This window comes from Nicotiana sylvestris, chromosome 1 (genome assembly GCF_000393655.2).
Source record: "Nicotiana sylvestris chromosome 1, ASM39365v2, whole genome shotgun sequence".
NCBI classification, from domain to species: Eukaryota; Viridiplantae; Streptophyta; class Magnoliopsida; order Solanales; family Solanaceae; genus Nicotiana; species Nicotiana sylvestris.
Genome location: NC_091057.1, coordinates 112,229,801 through 112,245,745, shown reverse-complemented (window position 1 = coordinate 112,245,745; position 15,945 = coordinate 112,229,801).

The window sequence follows — 15,945 nt, the reverse complement described above, 5'->3', positions numbered from 1 at the left end:
TTATACTGGTGGGCGCCTAGGACATGAAATGAAAAAACAGAAATGTATTCCCTCGTTATACTGGTGGGCGCCTAGGACATGAAATGAAAAAACAGAAATGTATTCCCTCGTTATACTGGTGGGCGCCTAGGACATGAAATGAAAAAACAGAAATGTATTCCCTCGTTATACTGGTGGGCGCCTAGGACATGAAATGTAAAGACTGGAAAGTATTCCTCTCGTTATACAGGTGGGCGCCTGACATGAAATGAAAAAACAGAAATGTATTCCCTCGTTATACTGGTGGGCGCCTAGGACATGAAATGTAAAGACTGGAAAGTATTCCTCTCGTTATACATGTGGGCGCCTAGGACATGAAATGTAAAGACTGGAAAGTATTCCTCTCGTTATATAGGTGGGCGCCTGACATGAAATGAAAAAACAGAAATGTATTCCCTCGTTATACTGGTGGGCGCCTAGGACATGAAATGTAAAGACTGGAAAGTATTCCTCTCGTTATACAGGTGGGCGCCCGACATGAAATGTAAAGACTGAAAAGTATTCCTCTCGTTATACAGGTAGGCGACTGACCTCAACAACAACTTTGAAAAATAAAACGCCTTTCCTCTCTTCAGGCGGGCTCCTGACTTCAACAATAACTTTGAAAATAAAATGTCATTCCTTTCTTTAGGTTGGCGAGATTTAAACAACTTTAAAAATAAAACGCCTTTCCTCTCTTCAGGCGGGCTCCTGACCTCAACAACAACTTTGAAAAATAAAACGTCTTTCCTCTCTTCAGGCGGGCTTCTGACTTCAACAACAACTTTGAAAAATAAAACGTCTTTCCTCTCTTCAGGCGGGCTCCTGACTTCAACAAACAACTTTGAAAATAAAATGTCATTCCTTTCTTTAGGCTGGCGAGATTTCAACAACTTTTAAAAATAAAACGCCTTTCCTCTCTTTAGGCGGGCTCCTGACTTCAACAACAATTTTGAAAAATAAAATGCCTTTCCTCTCTTCAGGTGGGCTGCTGACTTCAACAACAACTTTGAAAAATAAAATGCCATTCCTTTCTTTAGGCTGGCGAGATTTCAAAAACTTTTAAAAACAAAACGCCTTTCCTCTCTTCAGGCGGGCTCCTGACTTCAACAACAACTTTGAAAATAAAATGTCATTACTTTCTTTAGGTTGGTGAGATTTCAACAACTTTAAAAATAAAACGCCTTTCCTCTTCAGGCGGGCTCCTGACCTCAATAACAACTTTGAAAATAAATCGCCTTTCCTCTCTTCAGGCGGGCTCCTGACCTCAACAACAACTTTGAAAATAAAATGTCATTCCTTTCTTTAGGCTGGCGAGATTTCAACAACTTTTAAAAATAAAACGCCTTTCCTCTCTTCAGGCGGGCTCCTGACTTCAACAACAACTTTGAAAATAAAATGTCATTCCTTTCTTTAGGCTGGCGAGATTTCAACAACTTTTAAAAATAAAACGTCTTTCCTCTCTTCAGGCGGGCTCCTGACTTCAACAACAACTTTGAAAATAAAATGTCATTCCTTTCTTTAGGCTGGCGAGATTTCAACAACTTTTAAAAATAAAATGCCTTTTCTCTCTTCAGGCGGTCTCCTGACCTCAACAACAACTTTGAAAATTAAAACGCCTTTCCTCTCTGCAGGCGGGCTCCTGACTTCAACAACAACTTTGAAAATAAAATGTCATTCCCTTCTTTAGGTTGGCGAGATTTCAACAACTTTTAAAAATAAAACGTCATTATGTTCTTCAGGGGGGGCTACTGACAACAACTTTGAAAATAAAATGCCATTGGCAATGATTTATGAAACATATGTTTTGGCAATGTTCATACAGCAGGACCACTCGGGTCGAAATAAATCAAAACGTCCTTTGGAGAAAGGATTAAATTCAATATCTTGTTCGAGGGAGGATGAACCCAAAATATCCTATTCGAGGGCGGATGAACCCAAAGTATCCTATTCGAGGGCGGATGAACCCAAAGTATCCTATTCGAGGGCGGATGAACCCAAAGTATCCTATTCGAGGGCGGATGAACCCAAAGTATCCTATTCGAGGGCGGATGAACCCAAAGTATCCTATTCGAGGGCGGATGAACCCAAAATTTCCTATTCGAGGGCGGATGAACCCAAAATATCCTATTCGAGGGCGGATGAACCCAAAATATCCTATTCGAGGGCGGATGAACCCAAAATATCCTATTCGAGGGCGGATGAACCCAACATATCCTATTCGAGGGCGGATGAACCCAACATATCCTATTCGAGGGCGGATGAACCCAACATATCCTATTCGAGGGCGGATGAACCCAACATATCCTATTCGAGGGCGGATGAACCCAACATATCCTATTCGAGGGCGGATGAACCCAACATATCCTATTCGAGGGCGGATGAACCCAACATATCCTATTCGAGGGCGGATGAACCCAACATATCCTATTCGAGGGCGGATGAACCCAACATATCCTATTCGAGGGCGGATGAACCCAACATATCCTATTCGAGGGCGGATGAACCCAACATATCCTATTTGAGGGCGGATGATACCCAACAATATCCTATTTGAGGGCGGATGAACCCAAAATATCCTATTTGAGGGCGGATGAACCCAACATATCCTATTTGAGGGCGGATGAACCCAACTAGGAAGTGCGTTTCCTACGAGTAAAACTTGTGTGAACCAAAATCAGGAAGTGTGTCTTCTAGTGGTAAACTCTCATTTTTAGGAAGTGCGTCTCCTAAAGCAAAAATATAACCCGAAAGACCCAAACTAGGAAGTGCGTCTCCTAGGGGTGAAACTTCAATGATTTAACCTAGGAAGTGTGTCTCCTACGAATGAACTTAAATGAACCAGACTAGGAAGTGCGTCTCCTAGGGGTAAAAATAAACTTAGGAAGTGCGTCTCCTATGGGTAAAACTTTGATGATTTTAAACTAGGAAGTGCGTCTCCTATTAATGAAAACTTAATTTAGGAAGTGCGTCTCCTATGCATGAAATCTTAATTTAGGAAGTGCGTCTCCTATGCATGAAATTAAACTTAGGAAGTGCGTCTCCTAGGGGTAAAAATAAACTTAGGAAGTGCGTCTCCTAGGGGTAAAACTTTAATGATTTTAAACTAGGAAGTGCGTCTCCTATTAATGAAATCTTAATTTAGGAAGTGCGTCTCCTATGCATGAAATTAAACTTAGGAAGTGCGTCTCCTAGGGGTAAAAATAAACTTAGGAAGTGCGTCTCCTATGGGTAAAACTTTAATGATTTTAAACTAGGAAGTGCGTCTCCTATTAATGAAAACTTAATTTAGGAAGTGCGTCTCCTATGCATGAAATCTTAATTTAGGAAGTGCGTCTCCTATGCATGAAATTAAACTTAGGAAGTGCGTCTCCTAGGGGTAAAAATAAACTTAGGAAGTGCGTCTCCTAGGGGTAAAACTTTAATGATTTTAAACTAGGAAGTGCGTCTCCTATTAATGAAAACTTAATTTAGGAAGTGCGTCTCCTATGCACGAAATCTTAATTTAGGAAGTGCGTCTCCTATGCATGAAATTAAACTTAGGAAGTGCGTCTCCTAGGGGTAAAAATAAACTTAGGAAGTGCGTCTCATATGGGTAAAACTTTAATGATTTTAAACTAGGAAGTGCGTCTCCTATTAATGAAAACTTAATTTAGGAAGTGCGTCTCCTATGCATGAAATCTTAATTTAGGAAGTGCGTCTCCTATGCATGAAATTAAACTTAGGAAGTGCGTCTCCTAGGGGTAAAAATAAACTTAGGAAGTGCATCTCCTATGGGTAAAACTTTTTAAGGACTTTAAACTAGGAAGTGAATCTCCTATTAATTAAAACTTAATTTAGGAAGTACGTCTCTTATGCGCGAACCATTTCCTTCTTCCTGAATTACCTTTTTACAGAACTGTTGTCCTTAAAACTTGTGTTGTCTTCCCTCGAAACTGCTGGGGATAACGCTGCTGGGGAATTATTTACTTACCTATTGGGGGATAATACCACTGGGGGAATCTCCTTTCTTCCTTTTTTTCCAAAACTACTTCCTTCAAAACTTTTCTCTCTCAACATTGCTGGGGATAAAATGTTATCAGTTGGGGACAACGCTGTCAAGGATAACACTGCTGGGGGATTTTGATTCCTTCAAAACTAGTGCTTCACTCTTCTGAAGGCTGTTGGGAATGACACTGGCCTTTTGCTTTTTCTGAGCACAAGTTTCATCCTTTTGTTCCGTCCGCTGGGGAACAACTTCCTTCATTAAAACTTATTATGTTGGGGATAACACTGGTTCAAAGACCACTTCCCTTGAGACTGGTACTATCTTTATTCTTCCCTAAATGGGTACCTGACTTCCAGAAAATTTTCTAAATGAAAGGAAAATTTTCTACCCCAGTCTGGTAATCTCTCTTATGGCATGCATTTCCGTCATCATTGCCATTTCCTTTACCTGTTTCAAATCAAACCGAATTTGTTAGTTTGAAACGCGGTGGTTGGTTGTGATACTCCTACTGGGATGGCTTTTCCCTTTCTCCTTCCCTGCTCTGCGTTCCAAAAAACTTGCTGGGGATGATATTATTTGCTGGGAATGATCCCTTTTTGCTGGGGATATCCCTCTTCTTTTATGGTATAGCTCGGAAACTGGCATTTTCCTGACTTTTAGTCTCGTATGAATAAATCATGCTCATTGCTCTCCTTGATTTGTCCACGGGCCTTGGCCTTGAGGTTTACAACCTTTGATTTCGGCAAGGATATTCGTCAATCCTTTTGTCAATTCCCTTTTGCTGGGGATATCTTTCTTGACACTGGCCTCGCGCTTGTTCCTTGCTGACTATACCACTTGGATGTACTAGTCAGACCTTATCTTGCATAATTGGAAAGCTGATGGCATATTTTAAAGTCATTTCTCACTTGTTCTGACCAAACAGACTCTATTGGGGAATTTTTCTATGAAAGGAGAAAGATAAATAAAAAGGGAACCGAATAAAAGACAAAGGAAAAAGATGACTCTTTAACAAGAGAAACTATAAATAAAAGCCTATCAAACGCAGATACCGACTTAAATAATCATGACATGCACATGTGGCCTATCATCTGTCGTCAATCGTCTTTCAAGATCTTCACTTGGTGATTCCCCATCTGATTCTCAATCTTATTCGACTTGTAGTGGCCGAAGGGTTTTCACTATCAAGCCTCTCTCATTTTGGTTTTTCTCTCAGCTTTCATCGCCTTATGGTATCCGTAAAGATTTTCACCGATAAGACTCTCTCATTTGTATCACTTTCCAGCTGAGGATTTGGAGTGTTGCCGGTATGATTCTCTCTGCTGGGGATTAGGGTCCTTTCTGCTGTGGAACAGAGTGTTATGTTCACCGGTAAGACTCTCATTTGTCTGACTTGGTATCTTTTGAAAACTGATCAGAAAGTCTTTCTTTGGACCGTAATGTGGGATTTTGGATAGGCTAGAAAGAAAGGGTTTTAAAGGCTCAAAAACAAATCAATTTAGGGTTCAAAATTACAACCTTCAGAACCATATTTGTTTACAACAAGCGCAACACTTGCCCCAGTTTCTTGCTTGGGGATTTTTTAATTTTTTGTTACATTATGACCGAGCCGTGAGGCGCCTACGTATCCTCTTTGAGGAATCAGGTCAAACGTAGTTCCCAATTCCTCTGTTTTCTTCATTTACCTATTATTTTTTTTCTTTTTCTCATTTCTCCTTTCTCTTTTGTCGTTTTGTTGTTTTTTTTTCTTTCTCTTTATCTTCCATGTTTGTGTTTCTATCCTGTTGTTACTGATTCCGAATGAGGGGTATGAAAAGAAAAATAAATAAGGCTCAAAAGGGGTAACGAAGGATAAAGTGTTTAGGTAGCAGAACAAAATGCCTTCGTCATTCCAGTCTTCAAAACACGCTAAGTGCAAACAACACAATTGAACAAAGATTTGTAGCCTTTTCTGATGGTGCTGGACTTGACAATTATATTCACACATTTGCTTTTTCATTTGTCCTCTCTAAAGCACCGTTTGGCAACACTCTCACTCTCATTATCATGAACGACCCTCATGTCAATTTGGCGAATCCTGCTTTTAACGGTTTGCTTTATGTTTTACTTGCCCCAGTTCCGCATGACTCGAGCTCCGAATAATCTCAAACCGTCCTTATTTCCTTTAAATGTTCTGATCACCTTTCCGGGGTTTTATGATTAACTTTTAAGATTTAGGCCCAAACTGTGTGCGCATGTCATGTTACTAGAATCGGTGCTGAACCAAAATGATAAAAGGACTAAACAAAAAGATGACTGGAATAAAAGACCAGATTTGCATTAGACTAACGGTGAAATGGTTTGAATAACAAAACAAACAAAAACAAACCAGAATAAAAATCCTAAAACAAACCTGGACAAAACTACACAAACCGCTATAACAAAAATGGAAAGATAAAAAGGTTTGACACAAGACAACATCCGTATTACAATCCTACGAATAATCCGGACAACAGAAATGACAACAAAATAAGCCACCAAAAGATTCTCTCTTGCTAACCAAGGAACGGAGCGTCCTCCCACTTTATCAAAACTGGCATCTTAGCCACTGAGCCTCGCATCAGTATTGCCAAGACCATTACCAACTTCAATATCATCAATCTTAGTCAACAAGTTCCCAATAGGACTCGAGTGCTTCTGTCATCAGGCCTGATCCCCGCAAAGTGTGCTTCTGGATCTTGTATTTCCGGCTTACCACAAACCAACCACCTTAACTTTCTTTGTGATTCAAAACAAAGCAGGTTAGAATGGACTCAGTCGGTCCTCAATATTAACAACATCTTTTTCCCTTTTTTTCTTTTTTTTTTCATTTTTTTTCTCTTTTTTTTTGTTGTGGTCGAATCTTATGGAGATTGCCTACGTATCATGACCCCGCATGAATCAGACCTTGCGTAGTTCGGACCAATCAAAGATAAATAATAATAAACATATTTTTTTTGAATTTTCAATTTTCATATTAAAACAAACTGGGTTTCCAAGGTTTAAAGATGACCTACAAACTCGAAAATCAAACAACCCACATATTCTAATCAAAAGATTCACAAACTCAAAACAAACGGCCAGCTTCCTTTCTCCGTTTGACAAATGCAACCAAACGGCTATTTTTGCAAACGTGGCCCCTTCCAAATTTCACATGAATTTTGAGGCCGGGGAGGATTATTTTATGACACTTTACAAACTTGTCCGTTCTTTTACGAAAATAACCTTTCGACAACTGAAAGATACTCTAAGGCTATTTCGGCAAGAATGGTTTAAGACACTGCCGAAGCTGGCTCAGCTTATTTTGACCAAAAATCCAAATGGTATTCACCTGACCGCTGACTCTTTGTTTTTTTCTTCAAATTACAATAAAAACCTGGTGTTGCAAATACGGCCTTTCAGCGCCTCGGGGACGAAGATTTTTAAGGCTGTGTGGGTCAACTGGACCAAATCTAAAACAATGACCCAAATGTGGTTGTTTATGCAAAGTCAGCCTTCCGGCGTCCCTTTCGGGAACATTCGGCTATGTTTTGACAAAACAGCGTCACCCGACTTCTTTATGATAAAATTAAAATTTGACATATTTTTTGGCTATTTTAGCAAAAGGGGGGGTTGGACACCACCCGACTTATTTATGACAAAATTAAAATTGACACGTTTTTTATTTATTTATTTGTTTTTGGCTATTTTCGCAAAAGGGGAGGTTGGACCCGATGAGGGTTGCCTACGTATCTCACATCCGGTGAGAATCAAACCGGCGTAGTTCGCCTATCAGAAGTAAAGGAAATAAACTAACTCTCTTTTTTTCGAATAAAAATACTTACAAAGAAGAGAGAAAATATTTTTGAATTTCGATTTTTTTTTGAAAGAAACGACGACTAAAGAAATATTTTTTATTTGTATTTTAACTTCCCTTTTTTTTTTTGAAAAATCTTCTAAAGAAAAAGGAAATATTTTTGGACTATTACTCTGAATTTCTGAAAGAAATACTACAAAAGAAAAGGAAAAATATTTTTGAATTTTTAATTATCTTTTGAATTTTTAAACAAATATTTTGGATTTTGAGAGAGATTAAAAGGAAATATTTTTGTATTATTTTTTTTTAATTGAGGTCTAAAAGACTGAGTAATGGAGAATATTTTTTAGATTTTTTGGAATATGGTGAGCCGGAACCGAAGAGGTTTGCCTACGTATCTCACATCCGGTGAGAATCAGACCCGCGTAGTTCAGGAAATTAACTGAACTATTTTAAAACAGGATTTTTTTTTTCATTTTTGGCAGCAATTAACAAAACCACTTTCAAAGCACGACTCTTTTCATTTTCATTTTTCATGGGAAGACAAAACTATTTTCCTTTTCTATTTTTGAAAACAAGACAGAACAACGACTCTTTTTTTTCTATTTTTCCTTTGCCTTTAGTAAAACAAACTAATAAAATATTTTTTTTCATTTTCTCAAAATTTCGGCAGAGTTTCGACAGTATTTGGGCATTGGGTTTTTCAAAAATAAACAATTAACTCTCTAACCGCTATTTCTCTTTTTTTTCCCCCTCAATTTCACAATATTCCTGATATTCAAAAGCCGGTCAATACACAAGTCCGAATCAAATAAATGCACAAGTAGAAGTAAGTAAGATGCATCAGGATGGTCATTTTCATTTTTGGTACACCTGTCCTAGACAGACCCAACCCCTGTGTTGAGCCTCCAAAGTCAAATGCACGTGATGCAAACAAACGTTCCTACTAGGGATCCGACATGAAGCTGAGTTATTCTAGATTCATAACCTGAGTATTTGTTCTAGACTGTGTACCCGAGCGGACAACTCGAGTCGAGGAGGGGCTACATACCGGGGACCTGCGGTCGTCCGGCGTTGTAACTTGTCCGGCCTCTTTCTTATTTCAGGTATTGACACTAACAGAATAGAGAGTCTCGACCAGCGAGCTTCTCCCCGGAGGTAAGAAGAGAAGGGTTTCGGCACAATTTATATACAGTTCAGATAATATCAAAGCGGTAAAAGCATCATTTAGCACATTGAGCTCAACCATGTAACAAAATCAGATAAAACCAAATATAACAATTTATCTAAGCTCGAATTTCTAACCCTGAACCAATGGTTATGGGTTGTCAGTCCCCAGCAGAGTCGCCAGAGCTGTCACACCTCCTTTTTCCGCCCCCGAGAGGGGTGAAGGAGTTTTTCCAATTAAATGACAATCGAAACGGGATTTGTTTATTTATTTTAGAGTCGCCACTTGGGAGATTTAGGGTGTCCCAAGTCACCAATTTAATCCCGAATCGAGGAAAAGAATGACTCTGTATTACAGTTCGCGAACCAGAAATCCGGATAAGGAATTCTGTTAATTCGGGAGAAGGTGTTAGGCATTCCCGAGTTCCGTGGTTCTAGCACGGTCGCTCAACTATCATATTTGGCTTGTTTATCTGATTTTACACAATTATGAGCTCATGTGCAAGTTTTAACTTTTAACCACTTTTGTCATTATTATTTTTTTTTATCAAGAATTGCAACATAATGGAAATACATCTCGAACCACGTCACATCAATGCACCCGTGGTTGTTGGCACATTTCCACTCCGTTGAGATTTGGATTTTGGGTCACATAAATGTGCACCCGAGTTTAAGAAAATTAAATTATTAAAGACGCGCCTAAAGCGACTAGCGTATCATTTACTTTGGGTAGGGCCGTGAAATTTTGCTAAACGGTCCATCCCGAAGTCTAAGCAATTTTAAAGCAAATATTTACTGAGGGCCCCGCAATTTTGTATTTTTATTTGGCGAGGCTCATCTCATTCTTATTTTTTAAAGGAATTTGCAACGTCATGGACACGCATCTCGAACCACGTCACAATCAATGTACCCGTGATTAGAGACACATTTCGACTCCGCTGAGATTTGGTGGGTCACATAAATGTGCACCCGAGTTTAAGAAAGTAAGATTAATTAAGACGCGTCCTAAAGAAACTAACGTATTGTTATTTTGCGTAAGGCCGTGGAGTTCGCTAAGTGGCCTATCCCGAGTTCTAAGTAATTAACACATACATTTTTGTGAAGGCCCCGCAATCTGTGCGTTTTATTTGGCGAGGCTCGTCTCATTTTTATTTAAAAGGATAAACCTACAGTGACTACATTCTTTCTATTAAGTTCGTCTCTAAAATAAAAGAAAACCTCCCGATTAATTACATGCTAAAAAAAGACGTAACTTATTAGTCATTAGTTTACGGCTAATGCGAATGGAAAATTGCAACCGAGTTTGTACAAAGAAAGATTGCTTTCGCTCTATATTCTATTATTTAATAATACTGGAACATGAGATTGACACACCATAATATCAAAACAAATTAGCTAGTCTTTGATTAATTTAAACTAACATTATTAGATGAAGAAGTTATACATATGTAACATCATTACTCATTAATCAGTCAACTACATTTTTATACAAAGAAAGGAAAACTCTATTCAAGCACAAATCTAAACAGGGGGAATTCAACAGGAACAAAGCCTGGTCAATACTTCATTTCACCTCAAGACAAGAGTGTACAAATGTGTACCCGGAAATGGTAATACAATGAGAAAAGAAGAGAGAGTCAGCAGCAGTAGTAACACAGCAACGCAACAGCAACCCCATGGCAGCAATTCAAACCAGATTCAAGACCCAGAAAAATTTGAAGAAAATCAAGCAAGCTCGATAGAACAAACCCAAAAGTTTTTAAAAGACTTAAATAGCAACAAACCACATCACCACAAACATACTCAACCCCACGTGTATTAAACCCGAAACTAAAGTCGTCTCTCCCTTTGTTTTTATTTTCTCTTTTTAAACTCTCCAACACTCTCTTAGGATTTTCAGAATGTTTTCCTCTCTCCAAAAATAATCCTCTCTAAAACTATCTTTGTAAAAATGCCTTCCTAAAATGTTCTCCTCAAAATCCTCCCTAAAAAGATGTTTCTCCAACCCGTCCCCTTCTCTAAGTCCAAGTGACTCTTATTTATAGCAAGACTCTTGTCTTGAACCACTAACCCGAAATATTCTTTTAATTGCATGTCTTGCCCCCCACTACTTAATGTTTTTCTTATTTAATTCATTTGTTCCCCATGCCTACATGTTTTGTCCCCCACTATATTAAATTAAAGAATTATTACCAACCCATTATGTCTCGTCCCCCATGCTTAACTTAAATAATTACATTATTCCCCCCACTACATTATGTCTTATCCCCCACTATATTAAACAATTATATCATCTCCCCACTAATTTATGTCTTGTCCCCCACAATATATTATTTTAATATTGTTAATGCCTAGTGGACATAGCACTTAGATTAAATAATTGTTCAAATGTTCAATTCCAAAAATACCCCTCCGACCTTACTGAAATTACCATTTTACCCCTGAACGTACTACAATTTACCAATCTACCCCCGTCAGCTATAACCAATTCACCTAATCAATCCCAACCAAAATACAACAAATATAACCAATTTCTAAACAAATTCAAACAACAAATCTCATGAACACAAATTGAACAACATCAAATTAATGGGAATAAGTTAACCATATTGGGAACCAATCCTGGTTAACTTAGACACAAATGAACGAGCAAGGAGACAACAATATTAACAACAAAAGTAAACTGAAACAACATGAATCATAATTAACGGAAACGAAAATGCAAACTGAAATCATATGATGAACAACAAAAAGCAGGAAACCAAACAATACACAAAACGAAACCATTTGAACCAAACAATAATAAACACTCATGGGAATAGCCACAGTTCAAACCAAACATTTGAACTTTCTAACTTGAAATACGCAACGATACAAAGAAGGATAAAAATCAGAATAAACCAAACGTTTAATTTTACCTGGAACGAGAATTGAACAGAAGATGAACGAAAGCTAACAACAACACAAAAATAGGTCGGAATCTTACCATATTAAAAGGGATTGGGTTCGAATGACAACCTCGACGCACTACAACTCGACGTCCTCGACTGTGTATGGACTACTTCGACAAAACCGACCAAAGCTCGAACAAACGAGATGGTTGAGTCTCATTTTTGGACTGGACTGAAAGCGACGAACACAAATGTGAAGCAGCAGCGATAGGGTTTGGTTTCGAACCAGATGCTCGACGAGGCTGGATGCAGCAAGCGTAGCAGCAACAGCTTGGTTTTGGAGCAGCAGCGATGCGGTCTATTTGGACGTAGCGAAGAAGAAGAAAGTGAAAGGTTCGCCATTGACGGGCTCGAGATAGACGAAGCAGCAGCAGCGACGGGACAGTAGGGTCATTTGGTTGAAGACGATGCAAAAGAAACAGTAGGTGACGGGGTAGAGAAGAAGACGCAGCAGCAGCCATGGGTGTCGAGCTCAAGCTCGACGACGAAGAAGACGAAGCAGTGGCAGCGGGGTCTGTTTGGATGTAGCAGAAGCAACAGTGGTGAAGCAGTAGCTCGTTTGGACGTGGCGAAGAAGAAGAAGGAGCAGCAGCCATGGATGGGCTGCTGCGTGTGTGTGTGTGTTGTGTGTTGCGTGAGTGTGTGTGTGTTGCTGTGTGTGTGTGTGTTGTCGATGGGGATGGGGAGGTCATGTGAGGGAGAAGGGCAGCATCCATGGCTGCTTGCTTGGGGAAGGTGATGGAGAAGAAGAGGGAAAGAGAGAGGGGGGGGGCGGATGGTTTGTTTTTAGGGTTTGGGTTTTTTTTGTTTTTGTTTTGTTTTTGGGAAAAAATGAAAATTGAAGAGGGGTTAGGTCATTTGGGGTTATGGTGTGGACCGGGTCGACCCGTGTTGAGATGGACCGGGTCATGGGTAAGGTTGGGTATTTTTTGGGCCTGTGGTTTGAATTTGAAGAAGAGCCCAATTCCGATTTTCTTTATATTTTTGCTCTCTTTTCTTCTTTTATTTTTCTTAAACTGAAACTAAATTCTAAATTCCTTAAATTATCATATAGAACTAAATTAATTTATATAAGCGCAAATTAACTCCCAATAACAATTAACATACAATTAAGTAATAATTAAGCATAAAATTGCACAATTGGACGTTAAATGCTAAAAATGCAAACAATGCATATTTTTGTAATTTTCATTCTGGTAAAACAAACTTAATTACTCCTAATTGTAGAATTAAATTTTAAATGCAAATGCGACATATTTTTATATTTTTATCATTTTAACAAATAAACATGCACAGACAAATACAAATAATTATCCAAAAATGTCACAAAAATTCTCAAAAATTGCGCATAAAGGAAAATCGTTTTATTTTGAATTTTTTGGGAGTAATTCTTTCATAGGGCAAAAATCACGTGCTTAAAAACATCCCCTAAGGGTCCAGAACAGTTGGCACGAGGTCAAAATATGGCATTCAACCCAAAAAATGATGATAGCAAATAGTTTTCAATCAAATACGTGGTTAAACAATCATACATGATGGACTAAGTCACAATCTCCAACGGTGCACGACCCCGCGCTCGTCATCTAGCGTGTGCGTCACCTTACAATAGCATAACAATGTGAAATCCGGGGTTTCATACCCTCAGGACAGCATTTACAATCATTACCTACCTATATCTGGTCCAAACTCTAACCCGTGATGCCTTTGCCTCTCAAATCGGCCTCCGGATGCTCCAAATCTAACCAAAATTAGTATATAACCATCAAAATATGCTAGGGGAACAAAGCTCACTCGAAAGTAATCAAATTACAACACAAATTCCGAAATTGGCCAAACCCAACCCCCGAACCCAAGTCTCGAAATTCGATAAAAAATACATCAATAAACTCCTTATCTTCCCATGAGTTCATACATATCAAAAGTACTAACATCCAACCACAAATGACCCCTCAAACCCTTACTTAAAGGTCTCCAATCTCAAGCCCTAGTTTCTTCAATATTTACCCACAAATTTCCATAATTTCAAGCCTAATCAATGAAATAACACCATAGGAACGAGTTTTATGTTCAAAAACCTTACCTCAATGAAGTTCCCTCTGATTCCTTCTCCAAAATCCCCCAAAAAGCTCCAAAATCGATTTAAAAATGGTGAAGAAAGGCTGAAAATTGCGAAGGAGGGTTTATATACTTTCTGGCCCAGGGTTTTCGCACCTGCGGCCCAATCCCGCTTCAGCGCTACCGCATCTGCGGTTTTCAATTTTGAGTCTATTTCCGCATCTGCGATGCGATGCCCGCACATGCGCTACCGCGTGTGCGCTCCCTTAGTTGCTTTTGCAATTCCAGTTGATTCCCCCTTGGCCGCTTTTGCAGCTTGCTTCCGCTTCTACGGGAGTCGCACTTGCGGCCTCCCAACCGCAGATGCAGTTTTGACAACAACTATAAATCTTCAGCTGCAAACTCCCCATTCCAAACTTTCCGTCAACCATCCGAAATTACCCTGAGGCCCCTGGGACCTCAACCAAAAGCACAAACAAGTCACATACCACTATCCAAACTTATACCAATCTTCAAAACACTTCAAACAACATCGAATCAACCAAATAACATCAGATTCAAGCCTAAGGTTCCAAAAATCTTCTAAATTCCGCTTTTGATCAAAAAGTCTATCAAACCACGTCCGAATGACCTGAAATTTTGTACACACATCCCAAATGCGACAACGGACCTACTGCGACTTCCAGAATTCTATTCTGACCCCTATATCAAAATCTTACCTATCAAATATGCCAAAATTCCAATTTCACCAATTAAAGCCTAAACCTACTATGGACCTCCAAAACACGTTCTGATCACACTCCTAAGTCCCAAATCATCTCGAAGCTATCCGAACCATCAGAACTCACATCTGAGCCCTTTCAACACAAGTCAATATCTGGTTGACTTTTCCAACTTAAGCTTACTCAAAAGAGATTAAGTTTCTCGAACCTTACCAAAACCATTCCAGATTCAAAACGACTAACCCACTACCACATAATACGGATAAATAAAGCATAAAAAAGCAGAAATGGGGGAAACAGAGCGGTGACATATGAAACGACCGGCTGGGTCGTTACAATATATATCTATATATTTGTCACGACCCGTATTTCCCACCATCGGGAGTCGTGATGGCGCCTATTAGTGAAAGCTAAGCAAGCTAACTGTTCCGATTTAATTACTCTTTTCATTTTTAATCTCTTAACAATTTCAAGTTAAAATATTATAAATAGCGAAAATAATAATAATGTGGAAGAATGAAGTATAATAATTAAACTAACACCAATACGAGTCCATAAACATAAACTACCCAGTGTGTCACGATCTCACGGACTATCTAAGAAAAACTACAATCAGGGTCTGAAAGAGAAAGTACATGTCTGTCTCAGAAATAGAAAAGAACAGAAATAAACAAGATAAGAAGGGGATGCCAAGGCCTGCGTACGCCTGTAGGACTACCTCAGGTCTCCGATGGACTGAAGGCAGCAACCCCTAGCTAAGGTATGTATGCTCTAGTATCGGGATCTGCACAAAAGAGTGCAGAGTGTAGTATCAGCACAACCGACCCCATGTGCTGGTAAGTGTCGAGCCTAACCTCGGCAAAGTAGTGACGAGGCTAGGACAAGACTACCATATAAACCTATGCAGTTAAATCATATACAATGGAAAAATAAAGGCAGAAATTTACAGTTAAAGATAGGAGGGGGAAACATGTTGCGGGGAATATCAGATAACAACAGAAAAACCAATAAAGAAATGTAAATAATGCCATAGTTCAATTACCATCAAGAATCAGGAACTCAATAACACGTGCACGGCATTACCCTTCGTGCTTTTACTCTCATCCTCACCATAAGAATCAATAGAATCGGCACGACATCACCCTTCGTGCTTTTACCTCACATAATTATAGCACGGCATTAACCTTCGTGCTTTACACTCAAATCATGGCACGACATCACCCTTCGTGC